The sequence below is a fragment of the Phyllobates terribilis genome, unplaced genomic scaffold (genome assembly GCF_046119375.1).
Source record: "Phyllobates terribilis strain yellow unplaced genomic scaffold, ASM4611937v1 Scaffold_393__1_contigs__length_1774422, whole genome shotgun sequence".
Lineage (NCBI taxonomy): Eukaryota > Metazoa > Chordata > Amphibia > Anura > Dendrobatidae > Phyllobates > Phyllobates terribilis.
Window position 1 is genome coordinate 534,798 of NW_027363153.1, and position 15,601 is coordinate 550,398.

Consider the following 15,601-nt stretch of genomic DNA (forward strand, 5'->3'; position numbering starts at 1 on the left):
GTGCAGCTTATCTCACCACCTGTAGTTATTTAGGTGAAAGCTCCAAAATGCTTGCCTAATATGTCTGTTTATCCAAAAGGAAGTAAAAAGGGAGAGCTAGAAAGATAGCATTGCATCACATTACATGGCAATGCAATGCACAGTTGCTGAAGTTGAACCAAAATGAGCTTGTAATCTGGCTTCTGCAACTTTGAACATGAAAAATCCAATGAGGAGAAGAAAAGCAAAGCCAAAGAGTCCATCCCAAAATCCGACAAACAAGCAAAATGAACAAAAAACATTGAATTCAATTCTTTCTGATTTTAGAAACTGCATTAAAGAAGGGGTGCACCGGTCCTGGAGATACTGCAATACCAGGTCAATGCGTGGAGTGGACAGAGCAAGCTCTTTTTCCATCTCCCTGTTCTAAAAATCCATTTAATATATGGTCCCCAGATAGGGGACGTATCAGATATTAAACTGATAAGAACAGATACTACACTTGATCTTAGCCAAAAGGCCGAGAAGCGATAACCAGAATTGGTTTCAAACTACGGAGCCACCCAAGGATCCTGAAAAGTCCATTTGTGGAGATGAGCTCCTGGACTCCCGTTAAGAAGACATGTTGTCAACCTCTAGATCCCTTACATGCCTGCACTTTTCGGCTTGCTGCTGCTGCAATCCACGCGTTTTAGATCTGCATAACTCCACCTCTTTAAACACAGCACCTTCACCCCCTGCTGTTCCCACCCGCCTCAACACCGTTGGAAGGGAGGAGAACCAATTAAGGCGGGGGGTGGGGTGGAACGAGCAGCTGTCTACCCTTAGCAGGAGGGCTCCTGATTACATACCTCTCCTGCTGCTGCTGCTGCTGGCTGTCCAGCAGCAGACTGAAGGTGGCTGCTGCTGTGCACAGGTATATAAAGGCTCAGAGCCTATTATGACACGCGCAGCCAGCGTTCCATTGCCACATTCCATCTACTGCAGGCAGGATACCTGGCTGGCTGAATGTCGCTGAGAAGCTCACAGAGACCGCCATAAGCAACAGTTTAACAGAATGCCACAGACTAATCAACCAAACTTTTTGGGTTGGGTTCTCTTTTATAGTCTGCAGGCATTAAATGAAAGAAGTCAGTGTTCCAGCAGAAGGAGACAACGTTTCAGAAAAGGCATTGTAGCAAACCAAAAAAGAAATTTTAAGCGCAGCAGAGTAACCAGCGCACATACCTGTTAGCTCAGGTGAGTTTAAAAGGCTGCTGTTGATAACAAGGGCATTTGCTAAATAGATGGTGTGTGTGCAACAATATACTGAAAGGTCAATTATATTGTGCAGCTTATCTCACCACCTGTAGTTATTTAGGTGAAAGCTCCAAAATGCTTGCCTAATATGTCTGTTTATCCAAAAGGAAGTAAAAAGGGAGAGCTAGAAAGATAGCATTGCATCACATTACATGGCAATGCAATGCACAGTTGCTGAAGTTGAACCAAAATGAGCTTGTAATCTGGCTTCTGCAACTTTGAACATGAAAAATCCAATGAGGAGAAGAAAAGCAAAGCCAAAGAGTCCATCCCAAAATCCGACAAACAAGCAAAATGAACAAAAAACATTGAATTCAATTCTTTCTGATTTTAGAAACTGCATTAAAGAAGGGGTGCACCGGTCCTGGAGATACTGCAATACCAGGTCAATGCGTGGAGTGGACAGAGCAAGCTCTTTTTCCATCTCCCTGTTCTAAAAATCCATTTAATATATGGTCCCCAGATAGGGGACGTATCAGATATTAAACTGATAAGAACAGATACTACACTTGATCTTAGCCAAAAGGCCGAGAAGCGATAACCAGAATTGGTTTCAAACTACGGAGCCACCCAAGGATCCTGAAAAGTCCATTTGTGGAGATGAGCTCCTGGACTCCCGTTAAGAAGACATGTTGTCAACCTCTAGATCCCTTACATGCCTGCACTTTTCGGCTTGCTGCTGCTGCAATCCACGCGTTTTAGATCTGCATAACTCCACCTCTTTAAACACAGCACCTTCACCCCCTGCTGTTCCCACCCGCCTCAACACCGTTGGAAGGGAGGAGAACCAATTAAGGCGGGGGGTGGGGTGGAACGAGCAGCTGTCTACCCTTAGCAGGAGGGCTCCTGATTACATACCTCTCCTGCTGCTGCTGCTGCTGGCTGTCCAGCAGCAGACTGAAGGTGGCTGCTGCTGTGCACAGGTATATAAAGGCTCAGAGCCTATTATGACACGCGCAGCCAGCGTTCCATTGCCACATACCATCTACTGCAGGCAGGATACCTGGCTGGCTGAATGTCGCTGAGAAGCTCACAGAGACCGCCATAAGCAACAGTTTAACAGAATGCCACAGACTAATCAACCAAACTTTTTGGGTTGGGTTCTCTTTTATAGTCTGCAGGCATTAAATGAAAGAAGTCAGTGTTCCAGCAGAAGGAGACAACGTTTCAGAAAAGGCATTGTAGCAAACCAAAAAAGAAATTTTAAGCGCAGCAGAGTAACCAGCGCACATACCTGTTAGCTCAGGTGAGTTTAAAAGGCTGCTGTTGATAACAAGGGCATTTGCTAAATAGATGGTGTGTGTGCAACAATATACTGAAAGGTCAATTATATTGTGCAGCTTATCTCACCACCTGTAGTTATTTAGGTGAAAGCTCCAAAATGCTTGCCTAATATGTCTGTTTATCCAAAAGGAAGTAAAAAGGGAGAGCTAGAAAGATAGCATTGCATCACATTACATGGCAATGCAATGCACAGTTGCTGAAGTTGAACCAAAATGAGCTTGTAATCTGGCTTCTGCAACTTTGAACATGAAAAATCCAATGAGGAGAAGAAAAGCAAAGCCAAAGAGTCCATCCCAAAATCCGACAAACAAGCAAAATGAACAAAAAACATTGAATTCAATTCTTTCTGATTTTAGAAACTGCATTAAAGAAGGGGTGCACCGGTCCTGGAGATACTGCAATACCAGGTCAATGCGTGGAGTGGACAGAGCAAGCTCTTTTTCCATCTCCCTGTTCTAAAAATCCATTTAATATATGGTCCCCAGATAGGGGACGTATCAGATATTAAATTGATAAGAACAGATACTACACTTGATCTTAGCCAAAAGGCCGAGAAGCGATAACCAGAATTGGTTTCAAACTACGGAGCCACCCAAGGATCCTGAAAAGTCCATTTGTGGAGATGAGCTCCTGGACTCCCGTTAAGAAGACATGTTGTCAACCTCTAGATCCCTTACATGCCTGCACTTTTCGGCTTGCTGCTGCTGCAATCCACGCGTTTTAGATCTGCATAACTCCACCTCTTTAAACACAGCACCTTCACCCCCTGCTGTTCCCACCCGCCTCAACACCGTTGGAAGGGAGGAGAACCAATTAAGGCGGGGGGTGGGGTGGAACGAGCAGCTGTCTACCCTTAGCAGGAGGGCTCCTGATTACATACCTCTCCTGCTGCTGCTGCTGCTGGCTGTCCAGCAGCAGACTGAAGGTGGCTGCTGCTGTGCACAGGTATATAAAGGCTCAGAGCCTATTATGACACGCGCAGCCAGCGTTCCATTGCCACATTCCATCTACTGCAGGCAGGATACCTGGCTGGCTGAATGTCGCTGAGAAGCTCACAGAGACCGCCATAAGCAACAGTTTAACAGAATGCCACAGACTAATCAACCAAACTTTTTGGGTTGGGTTCTCTTTTATAGTCTGCAGGCATTAAATGAAAGAAGTCAGTGTTCCAGCAGAAGGAGACAACGTTTCAGAAAAGGCATTGTAGCAAACCAAAAAAGAAATTTTAAGCGCAGCAGAGTAACAAGCGCACATACCTGTTAGCTCAGGTGAGTTTAAAAGGCTGCTGTTGATAACAAGGGCATTTGCTAAATAGATGGTGTGTGTGCAACAATATACTGAAAGGTCAATTATATTGTGCAGCTTATCTCACCACCTGTAGTTATTTAGGTGAAAGCTCCAAAATGCTTGCCTAATATGTCTGTTTATCCAAAAGGAAGTAAAAAGGGAGAGCTAGAAAGATAGCATTGCATCACGTTACATGGCAATGCAATGCACAGTTGCTGAAGTTGAACCAAAATGAGCTTGTAATCTGGCTTCTGCAACTTTGAACATGAAAAATCCAATGAGGAGAAGAAAAGCAAAGCCAAAGAGTCCATCCCAAAATCCGACAAACAAGCAAAATGAACAAAAAACATTGAATTCAATTCTTTCTGATTTTAGAAACTGCATTAAAGAAGGGGTGCACCGGTCCTGGAGATACTGCAATACCAGGTCAATGCGTGGAGTGGACAGAGCAAGCTCTTTTTCCATCTCCCTGTTCTAAAAATCCATTTAATATATGGTCCCCAGATAGGGGATGTATCAGATATTAAACTGATAAGAACAGATACTACACTTGATCTTAGCCAAAAGGCCGAGAAGCGATAACCAGAATTGGTTTCAAACTACGGAGCCACCCAAGGATCCTGAAAAGTCCATTTGTGGAGATGAGCTCCTGGACTCCCGTTAAGAAGACATGTTGTCAACCTCTAGATCCCTTACATGCCTGCACTTTTCGGCTTGCTGCTGCTGCAATCCACGCGTTTTAGATCTGCATAACTCCACCTCTTTAAACACAGCACCTTCACCCCCTGCTGTTCCCACCCGCCTCAACACCGTTGGAAGGGAGGAGAACCAATTAAGGCGGGGGGTGGGGTGGAACGAGCAGCTGTCTACCCTTAGCAGGAGGGCTCCTGATTACATACCTCTCCTGCTGCTGCTGCTGCTGGCTGTCCAGCAGCAGACTGAAGGTGGCTGCTGCTGTGCACAGGTATATAAAGGCTCAGAGCCTATTATGACACGCGCAGCCAGCGTTCCATTGCCACATTCCATCTACTGCAGGCAGGATACCTGGCTGGCTGAATGTCGCTGAGAAGCTCACAGAGACCGCCATAAGCAACAGTTTAACAGAATGCCACAGACTAATCAACCAAACTTTTTGGGTTGGGTTCTCTTTTATAGTCTGCAGGCATTAAATGAAAGAAGTCAGTGTTCCAGCAGAAGGAGACAAAGTTTCAGAAAAGGCATTGTAGCAAACCAAAAAAGAAATTTTAAGCGCAGCAGAGTAACCAGCGCACATACCTGTTAGCTCAGGTGAGTTTAAAAGGCTGCTGTTGATAACAAGGGCATTTGCTAAATAGATGGTGTGTGTGCAACAATATACTGAAAGGTCAATTATATTGTGCAGCTTATCTCACCACCTGTAGTTATTTAGGTGAAAGCTCCAAAATGCTTGCCTAATATGTCTGTTTATCCAAAAGGAAGTAAAAAGGGAGAGCTAGAAAGATAGCATTGCATCACATTACATGGCAATGCAATGCACAGTTGCTGAAGTTGAACCAAAATGATCTTGTAATCTGGCTTCTGCAACTTTGAACATGAAAAATCCAATGAGGAGAAGAAAAGCAAAGCCAAAGAGTCCATCCCAAAATCCGACAAACAAGCAAAATGAACAAAAAACATTGAATTCAATTCTTTCTGATTTTAGAAACTGCATTAAAGAAGGGGTGCACCGGTCCTGGAGATACTGCAATACCAGGTCAATGCGTGGAGTGGACAGAGCAAGCTCTTTTTCCATCTCCCTGTTCTAAAAATCCATTTAATATATGGTCCCCAGATAGGGGATGTATCAGATATTAAACTGATAAGAACAGATACTACACTTGATCTTAGCCAAAAGGCCGAGAAGCGATAACCAGAATTGGTTTCAAACTACGGAGCCACCCAAGGATCCTGAAAAGTCCATTTGTGGAGATGAGCTCCTGGACTCCCGTTAAGAAGACATGTTGTCAACCTCTAGATCCCTTACATGCCTGCACTTTTCGGCTTGCTGCTGCTGCAATCCACGCGTTTTAGATCTGCATAACTCCACCTCTTTAAACACAGCACCTTCACCCCCTGCTGTTCCCACCCGCCTCAACACCGTTGGAAGGGAGGAGAACCAATTAAGGCGGGGGGTGGGGTGGAACGAGCAGCTGTCTACCCTTAGCAGGAGGGCTCCTGATTACATACCTCTCCTGCTGCTGCTGCTGCTGGCTGTCCAGCAGCAGACTGAAGGTGGCTGCTGCTGTGCACAGGTATATAAAGGCTCAGAGCCTATTATGACACGCGCAGCCAGCGTTCCATTGCCACATTCCATCTACTGCAGGCAGGATACCTGGCTGGCTGAATGTCGCTGAGAAGCTCACAGAGACCGCCATAAGCAACAGTTTAACAGAATGCCACAGACTAATCAACCAAACTTTTTGGGTTGGGTTCTCTTTTATAGTCTGCAGGCATTAAATGAAAGAAGTCAGTGTTCCAGCAGAAGGAGACAACGTTTCAGAAAAGGCATTGTAGCAAACCAAAAAAGAAATTTTAAGCGCAGCAGAGTAACCAGCGCACATACCTGTTAGCTCAGGTGAGTTTAAAAGGCTGCTGTTGATAACAAGGGCATTTGCTAAATAGATGGTGTGTGTGCAACAATATACTGAAAGGTCAATTATATTGTGCAGCTTATATCACCACCTGTAGTTATTTAGGTGAAAGCTCCAAAATGCTTGCCTAATATGTCTGTTTATCCAAAAGGAAGTAAAAAGGGAGAGCTAGAAAGATAGCATTGCATCACATTACATGGCAATGCAATGCACAGTTGCTGAAGTTGAACCAAAATGAGCTTGTAATCTGGCTTCTGCAACTTTGAACATGAAAAATCCAATGAGGAGAAGAAAAGCAAAGCCAAAGAGTCCATCCCAAAATCCGACAAACAAGCAAAATGAACAAAAAACATTGAATTCAATTCTTTCTGATTTTAGAAACTGCATTAAAGAAGGGGTGCACCGGTCCTGGAGATACTGCAATACCAGGTCAATGCGTGGAGTGGACAGAGCAAGCTCTTTTTCCATCTCCCTGTTCTAAAAATCCATTTAATATATGGTCCCCAGATAGGGGACGTATCAGATATTAAACTGATAAGAACAGATTTTTTTTTTTCTATTGAAAGCCCGAATTCGTGTACAAAACCCGAGTGCGCTTAAAAAAGTGACAAGTGCCACAAAAAAAGTGCACTAGGATGCTGGTCTTCTTAAAACCCTCTCCAAAAGGAGAAGGGTCCCCCAAACCATTCCCCGTCCCTCCGAGCCAGAAGGCCACAGCGAGGAACAGGGACAAATAGCCACCTCCAGCCGGAGCCAGAGGCGACCCAATCTTACCCCCAATACCTGCCCGAGTTCTCACCCGAGCAAGGCACTGGGAGCCAAAGACTGTGCTCCCCTCCCGGAAGAGGGGAGCCAACAATGCTCTCCTCCCAAAAGAGGAGAGCCAGGGGGGTTCAGGGGGGAGCGGAACCTGATGGCCACACACTCCCCCCCTAGACCTGCCAAGAGAGGAACCCGTAAGGGAACCGCATCCCGACAAAATCCTAGTAAGGACGTGGACACACGTGAAAAAGTGGACACACAGTGACAAAAAAAATTAAATAAATAGTGAAGGTTTCACAGTATAATACTGCCCGGACCTTCGACCGGGAATTGAAAAATTCCCCATCCTAAGGCCAGAAGGCCCGGAATAAGGGTGTGTGTGAAGAAAGAAATATTGAAGTGCTAGTGCAAATGTGCCATAAACTCAAGTGGGGTTCCCAATCCCAGTGAGTTAAGGCACCCCAGGGTCACCACTCCTGGGGCACTTCACACTTCGGGCTTTCGATCTTCCCCGGCCCAATGGCGTCGATCCTGGGGGGCCATGCTTTCCACCAGATGACTATATTAGCCAACTGGCATACTAACAAGCGCCTAAACCCCAGTGTGCATAATGTATCAATCTACTAGGGCGGCCAACATCCAAAACCGCCTTTTCGAAAGATACTACACTTGATCTTAGCCAAAAGGCCGAGAAGCGATAACCAGAATTGGTTTCAAACTACGGAGCCACCCAAGGATCCTGAAAAGTCCATTTGTGGAGATGAGCTCCTGGACTCCCGTTAAGAAGACATGTTGTCAACCTCTAGATCCCTTACATGCCTGCACTTTTCGGCTTGCTGCTGCTGCAATCCACGCGTTTTAGATCTGCATAACTCCACCTCTTTAAACACAGCACCTTCACCCCCTGCTGTTCCCACCCGCCTCAACACCGTTGGAAGGGAGGAGAACCAATTAAGGCGGGGGGTGGGGTGGAACGAGCAGCTGTCTACCCTTAGCAGGAGGGCTCCTGATTACATACCTCTCCTGCTGCTGCTGCTGGCTGTCCAGCAGCAGATTGAAGGTGGCTGCTGCTGTGCACAGGTATATAAAGGCTCAGAGCCTATTATGACACGCGCAGCCAGCGTTCCATTGCCACATTCCATCTACTGCAGGCAGGATACCTGGCTGGCTGAATGTCGCTGAGAAGCTCACAGAGACCGCCATAAGCAACAGTTTAACAGAATGCCACAGACTAATCAACCAAACTTTTTGGGTTGGGTTCTCTTTTATAGTCTGCAGGCATTAAATGAAAGAAGTCAGTGTTCCAGCAGAAGGAGACAACGTTTCAGAAAAAGCATTGTAGCAAACCAAAAAAGAAATTTTAAGCGCAGCAGAGTAACCAGCGCACATACCTGTTAGCTCAGGTGAGTTTAAAAGGCTGCTGTTGATAACAAGGGCATTTGCTAAATAGATGGTGTGTGTGCAACAATATACTGAAAGGTCAATTATATTGTGCAGCTTATCTCACCACCTGTAGTTATTTAGGTGAAAGCTCCAAAATGCTTGCCTAATATGTCTGTTTATCCAAAAGGAAGTAAAAAGGGAGAGCTAGAAAGATAGCATTGCATCACATTACATGGCAATGCAATGCACAGTTGCTGAAGTTGAACCAAAATGAGCTTGTAATCTGGCTTCTGCAACTTTGAACATGAAAAATCCAATGAGGAGAAGAAAAGCAAAGCCAAAGAGTCCATCCCAAAATCCGACAAACAAGCAAAATGAACAAAAAACATTGAATTCAATTCTTTCTGATTTTAGAAACTGCATTAAAGAAGGGGTGCACCGGTCCTGGAGATACTGCAATACCAGGTCAATGCGTGGAGTGGACAGAGCAAGCTCTTTTTCCATCTCCCTGTTCTAAAAATCCATTTAATATATGGTCCCCAGATAGGGGACATATCAGATATTAAACTGATAAGAACAGATACTACACTTGATCTTAGCCAAAAGGCCGAGAAGCGATAACCAGAATTGGTTTCAAACTACGGAGCCACCCAAGGATCCTGAAAAGTCCATTTGTGGAGATGAGCTCCTGGACTCCCGTTAAGAAGACATGTTGTCAACCTCTAGATCCCTTACATGCCTGCACTTTTCGGCTTGCTGCTGCTGCAATCCACGCGTTTTAGATCTGCATAACTCCACCTCTTTAAACACAGCACCTTCACCCCCTGCTGTTCCCACCCGCCTCAACACCGTTGGAAGGGAGGAGAACCAATTAAGGCGGGGGGTGGGGTGGAACGAGCAGCTGTCTACCCTTAGCAGGAGGGCTCCTGATTACATACCTCTCCTGCTGCTGCTGCTGCTGGCTGTCCAGCAGCAGACTGAAGGTGGCTGCTGCTGTGCACAGGTATATAAAGGCTCAGAGCCTATTATGACACGCGCAGCCAGCGTTCCATTGCCACATTCCATCTACTGCAGGCAGGATACCTGGCTGGCTGAATGTCGCTGAGAAGCTCACAGAGACCGCCATAAGCAACAGTTTAACAGAATGCCACAGACTAATCAACCAAACTTTTTGGGTTGGGTTCTCTTTTATAGTCTGCAGGCATTAAATGAAAGAAGTCAGTGTTCCAGCAGAAGGAGACAACGTTTCAGAAAAGGCATTGTAGCAAACCAAAAAAGAAATTTTAAGCGCAGCAGAGTAACCAGCGCACATACCTGTTAGCTCAGGTGAGTTTAAAAGGCTGCTGTTGATAACAAGGGCATTTGCTAAATAGATGGTGTGTGTGCAACAATATACTGAAAGGTCAATTATATTGTGCAGCTTATCTCACCACCTGTAGTTATTTAGGTGAAAGCTCCAAAATGCTTGCCTAATATGTCTGTTTATCCAAAAGGAAGTAAAAAGGGAGAGCTAGAAAGATAGCATTGCATCACATTACATGGCAATGCAATGCACAGTTGCTGAAGTTGAACCAAAATGAGCTTGTAATCTGGCTTCTGCAACTTTGAACATGAAAAATCCAATGAGGAGAAGAAAAGCAAAGCCAAAGAGTCCATCCCAAAATCCGACAAACAAGCAAAATGAACAAAAAACATTGAATTCAATTCTTTCTGATTTTAGAAACTGCATTAAAGAAGGGGTGCACCGGTCCTGGAGATACTGCAATACCAGGTCAATGCGTGGAGTGGACAGAGCAAGCTCTTTTTCCATCTCCCTGTTCTAAAAATCCATTTAATATATGGTCCCCAGATAGGGGACGTATCAGATATTAAACTGATAAGAACAGATTTTTTTTTTTCTATTGAAAGCCCGAATTCGTGTACAAAACCCGAGTGCGCTTAAAAAAGTGACAAGTGCCACAAAAAAAGTGCACTAGGATGCTGGTCTTCTTAAAACCCTCTCCAAAAGGAGAAGGGTCCCCCAAACCATTCCCCGTCCCTCCGAGCCAGAAGGCCACAGCGAGGAACAGGGACAAATAGCCACCTCCAGCCGGAGCCAGAGGCGACCCAATCTTACCCCCAATACCTGCCCGAGTTCTCACCCGAGCAAGGCACTGGGAGCCAAAGACTGTGCTCCCCTCCCGGAAGAGGGGAGCCAACAATGCTCTCCTCCCAAAAGAGGAGAGCCAGGGGGGTTCAGGGGGGAGCGGAACCTGATGGCCACACACTCCCCCCCTAGACCTGCCAAGAGAGGAACCCGTAAGGGAACCGCATCCCGACAAAATCCTAGTAAGGACGTGGACACACGTGAAAAAGTGGACACACAGTGACAAAAAAAATTAAATAAATAGTGAAGGTTTCACAGTATAATACTGCCCGGACCTTCGACCGGGAATTGAAAAATTCCCCATCCTAAGGCCAGAAGGCCCGGAATAAGGGTGTGTGTGAAGAAAGAAATATTGAAGTGCTAGTGCAAATGTGCCATAAACTCAAGTGGGGTTCCCAATCCCAGTGAGTTAAGGCACCCCAGGGTCACCACTCCTGGGGCACTTCACACTTCGGGCTTTCGATCTTCCCCGGCCCAATGGCGTCGATCCTGGGGGGCCATGCTTTCCACCAGATGACTATATTAGCCAACTGGCATACTAACAAGCGCCTAAACCCCAGTGTGCATAATGTATCAATCTACTAGGGCGGCCAACATCCAAAACCGCCTTTTCGAAAGATACTACACTTGATCTTAGCCAAAAGGCCGAGAAGCGATAACCAGAATTGGTTTCAAACTACGGAGCCACCCAAGGATCCTGAAAAGTCCATTTGTGGAGATGAGCTCCTGGACTCCCGTTAAGAAGACATGTTGTCAACCTCTAGATCCCTTACATGCCTGCACTTTTCGGCTTGCTGCTGCTGCAATCCACGCGTTTTAGATCTGCATAACTCCACCTCTTTAAACACAGCACCTTCACCCCCTGCTGTTCCCACCCGCCTCAACACCGTTGGAAGGGAGGAGAACCAATTAAGGCGGGGGGTGGGGTGGAACGAGCAGCTGTCTACCCTTAGCAGGAGGGCTCCTGATTACATACCTCTCCTGCTGCTGCTGCTGCTGGCTGTCCAGCAGCAGATTGAAGGTGGCTGCTGCTGTGCACAGGTATATAAAGGCTCAGAGCCTATTATGACACGCGCAGCCAGCGTTCCATTGCCACATTCCATCTACTGCAGGCAGGATACCTGGCTGGCTGAATGTCGCTGAGAAGCTCACAGAGACCGCCATAAGCAACAGTTTAACAGAATGCCACAGACTAATCAACCAAACTTTTTGGGTTGGGTTCTCTTTTATAGTCTGCAGGCATTAAATGAAAGAAGTCAGTGTTCCAGCAGAAGGAGACAACGTTTCAGAAAAGGCATTGTAGCAAACCAAAAAAGAAATTTTAAGCGCAGCAGAGTAACCAGCGCACATACCTGTTAGCTCAGGTGAGTTTAAAAGGCTGCTGTTGATAACAAGGGCATTTGCTAAATAGATGGTGTGTGTGCAACAATATACTGAAAGGTCAATTATATTGTGCAGCTTATCTCACCACCTGTAGTTATTTAGGTGAAAGCTCCAAAATGCTTGCCTAATATGTCTGTTTATCCAAAAGGAAGTAAAAAGGGAGAGCTAGAAAGATAGCATTGCATCACATTACATGGCAATGCAATGCACAGTTGCTGAAGTTGAACCAAAATGAGCTTGTAATCTGGCTTCTGCAACTTTGAACATGAAAAATCCAATGAGGAGAAGAAAAGCAAAGCCAAAGAGTCCATCCCAAAATCCGACAAACAAGCAAAATGAACAAAAAACATTGAATTCAATTCTTTCTGATTTTAGAAACTGCATTAAAGAAGGGGTGCACCGGTCCTGGAGATACTGCAATACCAGGTCAATGCGTGGAGTGGACAGAGCAAGCTCTTTTTCCATCTCCCTGTTCTAAAAATCCATTTAATATATGGTCCCCAGATAGGGGACATATCAGATATTAAACTGATAAGAACAGATACTACACTTGATCTTAGCCAAAAGGCCGAGAAGCGATAACCAGAATTGGTTTCAAACTACGGAGCCACCCAAGGATCCTGAAAAGTCCATTTGTGGAGATGAGCTCCTGGACTCCCGTTAAGAAGACATGTTGTCAACCTCTAGATCCCTTACATGCCTGCACTTTTCGGCTTGCTGCTGCTGCAATCCACGCGTTTTAGATCTGCATAACTCCACCTCTTTAAACACAGCACCTTCACCCCCTGCTGTTCCCACCCGCCTCAACACCGTTGGAAGGGAGGAGAACCAATTAAGGCGGGGGGTGGGGTGGAACGAGCAGCTGTCTACCCTTAGCAGGAGGGCTCCTGATTACATACCTCTCCTGCTGCTGCTGCTGCTGGCTGTCCAGCAGCAGACTGAAGGTGGCTGCTGCTGTGCACAGGTATATAAAGGCTCAGAGCCTATTATGACACGCGCAGCCAGCGTTCCATTGCCACATTCCATCTACTGCAGGCAGGATACCTGGCTGGCTGAATGTCGCTGAGAAGCTCACAGAGACCGCCATAAGCAACAGTTTAACAGAATGCCACAGACTAATCAACCAAACTTTTTGGGTTGGGTTCTCTTTTATAGTCTGCAGGCATTAAATGAAAGAAGTCAGTGTTCCAGCAGAAGGAGACAACGTTTCAGAAAAGGCATTGTAGCAAACCAAAAAAGAAATTTTAAGCGCAGCAGAGTAACCAGCGCACATACCTGTTAGCTCAGGTGAGTTTAAAAGGCTGCTGTTGATAACAAGGGCATTTGCTAAATAGATGGTGTGTGTGCAACAATATACTGAAAGGTCAATTATATTGTGCAGCTTATCTCACCACCTGTAGTTATTTAGGTGAAAGCTCCAAAATGCTTGCCTAATATGTCTGTTTATCCAAAAGGAAGTAAAAAGGGAGAGCTAGAAAGATAGCATTGCATCACATTACATGGCAATGCAATGCACAGTTGCTGAAGTTGAACCAAAATGAGCTTGTAATCTGGCTTCTGCAACTTTGAACATGAAAAATCCAATGAGGAGAAGAAAAGCAAAGCCAAAGAGTCCATCCCAAAATCCGACAAACAAGCAAAATGAACAAAAAACATTGAATTCAATTCTTTCTGATTTTAGAAACTGCATTAAAGAAGGGGTGCACCGGTCCTGGAGATACTGCAATACCAGGTCAATGCGTGGAGTGGACAGAGCAAGCTCTTTTTCCATCTCCCTGTTCTAAAAATCCATTTAATATATGGTCCCCAGATAGGGGACGTATCAGATATTAAACTGATAAGAACAGATACTACACTTGATCTTAGCCAAAAGGCCGAGAAGCGATAACCAGAATTGGTTTCAAACTACGGAGCCACCCAAGGATCCTGAAAAGTCCATTTGTGGAGATGAGCTCCTGGACTCCCGTTAAGAAGACATGTTGTCAACCTCTAGATCCCTTACATGCCTGCACTTTTCGGCTTGCTGCTGCTGCAATCCACGCGTTTTAGATCTGCATAACTCCACCTCTTTAAACACAGCACCTTCACCCCCTGCTGTTCCCACCCGCCTCAACACCGTTGGAAGGGAGGAGAACCAATTAAGGCGGGGGGTGGGGTGGAACGAGCAGCTGTCTACCCTTAGCAGGAGGGCTCCTGATTACATACCTCTCCTGCTGCTGCTGCTGCTGGCTGTCCAGCAGCAGACTGAAGGTGGCTGCTGCTGTGCACAGGTATATAAAGGCTCAGAGCCTATTATGACACGCGCAGCCAGCGTTCCATTGCCACATTCCATCTACTGCAGGCAGGATACCTGGCTGGCTGAATGTCGCTGAGAAGCTCACAGAGACCGCCATAAGCAACAGTTTAACAGAATGCCACAGACTAATCAACCAAACTTTTTGGGTTGGGTTCTCTTTTATAGTCTGCAGGCATTAAATGAAAGAAGTCAGTGTTCCAGCAGAAGGAGACAACGTTTCAGAAAAGGCATTGTAGCAAACCAAAAAAGAAATTTTAAGCGCAGCAGAGTAACCAGCGCACATACCTGTTAGCTCAGGTGAGTTTAAAAGGCTGCTGTTGATAACAAGGGCATTTGCTAAATAGATGGTGTGTGTGCAACAATATACTGAAAGGTCAATTATATTGTGCAGCTTATCTCACCACCTGTAGTTATTTAGGTGAAAGCTCCAAAATGCTTGCCTAATATGTCTGTTTATCCAAAAGGAAGTAAAAAGGGAGAGCTAGAAAGATAGCATTGCATCACATTACATGGCAATGCAATGCACTGTTGCTGAAGTTGAACCAAAATGAGCTTGTAATCTGGCTTCTGCAACTTTGAACATGAAAAATCCAATGAGGAGAAGAAAAGCAAAGCCAAAGAGTCCATCCCAAAATCCGACAAACAAGCAAAATGAACAAAAAACATTGAATTCAATTCTTTCTGATTTTAGAAACTGCATTAAAGAAGGGGTGCACCGGTCCTGGAGATACTGCAATACCAGGTCAATGCGTGGAGTGGACAGAGCAAGCTCTTTTTCCATCTCCCTGTTCTAAAAATCCATTTAATATATGGTCCCCAGATAGGGGACGTATCAGATATTAAACTGATAAGAACAGATACTACACTTGATCTTAGCCAAAAGGCCGAGAAGCGATAACCAGAATTGGTTTCAAACTACGGAGCCACCCAAGGATCCTGAAAAGTCCATTTGTGGAGATGAGCTCCTGGACTCCCGTTAAGAAGACATGTTGTCAACCTCTAGATCCCTTACATGCCTGCACTTTTCGGCTTGCTGCTGCTGCAATCCACGCGTTTTAGATCTGCATAACTCCACCTCTTTAAACACAGCACCTTCACCCCCTGCTGTTCCCACCCGCCTCAACACCGTTGGAAGGGAGGAGAACCAATTAAGGCGGGGGGTGGGGTGGAACG

General features: G+C 45.6%; 11 non-coding genes and 2 pseudogenes across 11 annotated transcripts; all 13 read right to left on the bottom strand.

Moving 5' to 3' along the window:
• Positions 1-320: 320 nt before the first annotated feature.
• On the bottom strand, positions 321-511 carry LOC141224833 (U2 spliceosomal RNA). Its single transcript, XR_012292164.1, has one exon. It is a non-coding gene; the product is annotated as a U2 spliceosomal RNA (small nuclear RNA).
• Positions 512-1,626: 1,115 nt separating this feature from the next.
• LOC141224845 (U2 spliceosomal RNA) lies at positions 1,627-1,817 on the bottom strand. Its single transcript, XR_012292175.1, has one exon. It is a non-coding gene; the product is annotated as a U2 spliceosomal RNA (small nuclear RNA).
• A 1,115-nt stretch (positions 1,818-2,932) lies between these two features.
• Positions 2,933-3,123, bottom strand: LOC141224366 (U2 spliceosomal RNA). Its single transcript, XR_012291794.1, has one exon. It is a non-coding gene; the product is annotated as a U2 spliceosomal RNA (small nuclear RNA).
• Positions 3,124-4,238: 1,115 nt separating this feature from the next.
• LOC141225058 (U2 spliceosomal RNA) lies at positions 4,239-4,429 on the bottom strand. Its single transcript, XR_012292383.1, has one exon. It is a non-coding gene; the product is annotated as a U2 spliceosomal RNA (small nuclear RNA).
• A 1,115-nt stretch (positions 4,430-5,544) lies between these two features.
• On the bottom strand, positions 5,545-5,735 carry LOC141225059 (U2 spliceosomal RNA). Its single transcript, XR_012292384.1, has one exon. It is a non-coding gene; the product is annotated as a U2 spliceosomal RNA (small nuclear RNA).
• Positions 5,736-6,850: 1,115 nt separating this feature from the next.
• On the bottom strand, positions 6,851-7,037 carry LOC141224468 (U2 spliceosomal RNA). The gene has a single exon (XR_012291881.1). It is a non-coding gene; the product is annotated as a U2 spliceosomal RNA (small nuclear RNA).
• Positions 7,038-7,739: 702 nt separating this feature from the next.
• LOC141224560 (U2 spliceosomal RNA) lies at positions 7,740-7,919 on the bottom strand (annotated as a pseudogene).
• Positions 7,920-9,031: 1,112 nt separating this feature from the next.
• On the bottom strand, positions 9,032-9,222 carry LOC141225023 (U2 spliceosomal RNA). Its single transcript, XR_012292350.1, has one exon. It is a non-coding gene; the product is annotated as a U2 spliceosomal RNA (small nuclear RNA).
• A 1,115-nt stretch (positions 9,223-10,337) lies between these two features.
• On the bottom strand, positions 10,338-10,524 carry LOC141224469 (U2 spliceosomal RNA). The gene has a single exon (XR_012291882.1). It is a non-coding gene; the product is annotated as a U2 spliceosomal RNA (small nuclear RNA).
• A 702-nt stretch (positions 10,525-11,226) lies between these two features.
• LOC141224562 (U2 spliceosomal RNA) lies at positions 11,227-11,406 on the bottom strand (annotated as a pseudogene).
• A 1,115-nt stretch (positions 11,407-12,521) lies between these two features.
• On the bottom strand, positions 12,522-12,712 carry LOC141224410 (U2 spliceosomal RNA). The gene has a single exon (XR_012291835.1). It is a non-coding gene; the product is annotated as a U2 spliceosomal RNA (small nuclear RNA).
• Positions 12,713-13,827: 1,115 nt separating this feature from the next.
• Positions 13,828-14,018, bottom strand: LOC141224856 (U2 spliceosomal RNA). The gene has a single exon (XR_012292187.1). It is a non-coding gene; the product is annotated as a U2 spliceosomal RNA (small nuclear RNA).
• A 1,115-nt stretch (positions 14,019-15,133) lies between these two features.
• On the bottom strand, positions 15,134-15,324 carry LOC141224867 (U2 spliceosomal RNA). Its single transcript, XR_012292198.1, has one exon. It is a non-coding gene; the product is annotated as a U2 spliceosomal RNA (small nuclear RNA).
• Positions 15,325-15,601: the final 277 nt, after the last annotated feature.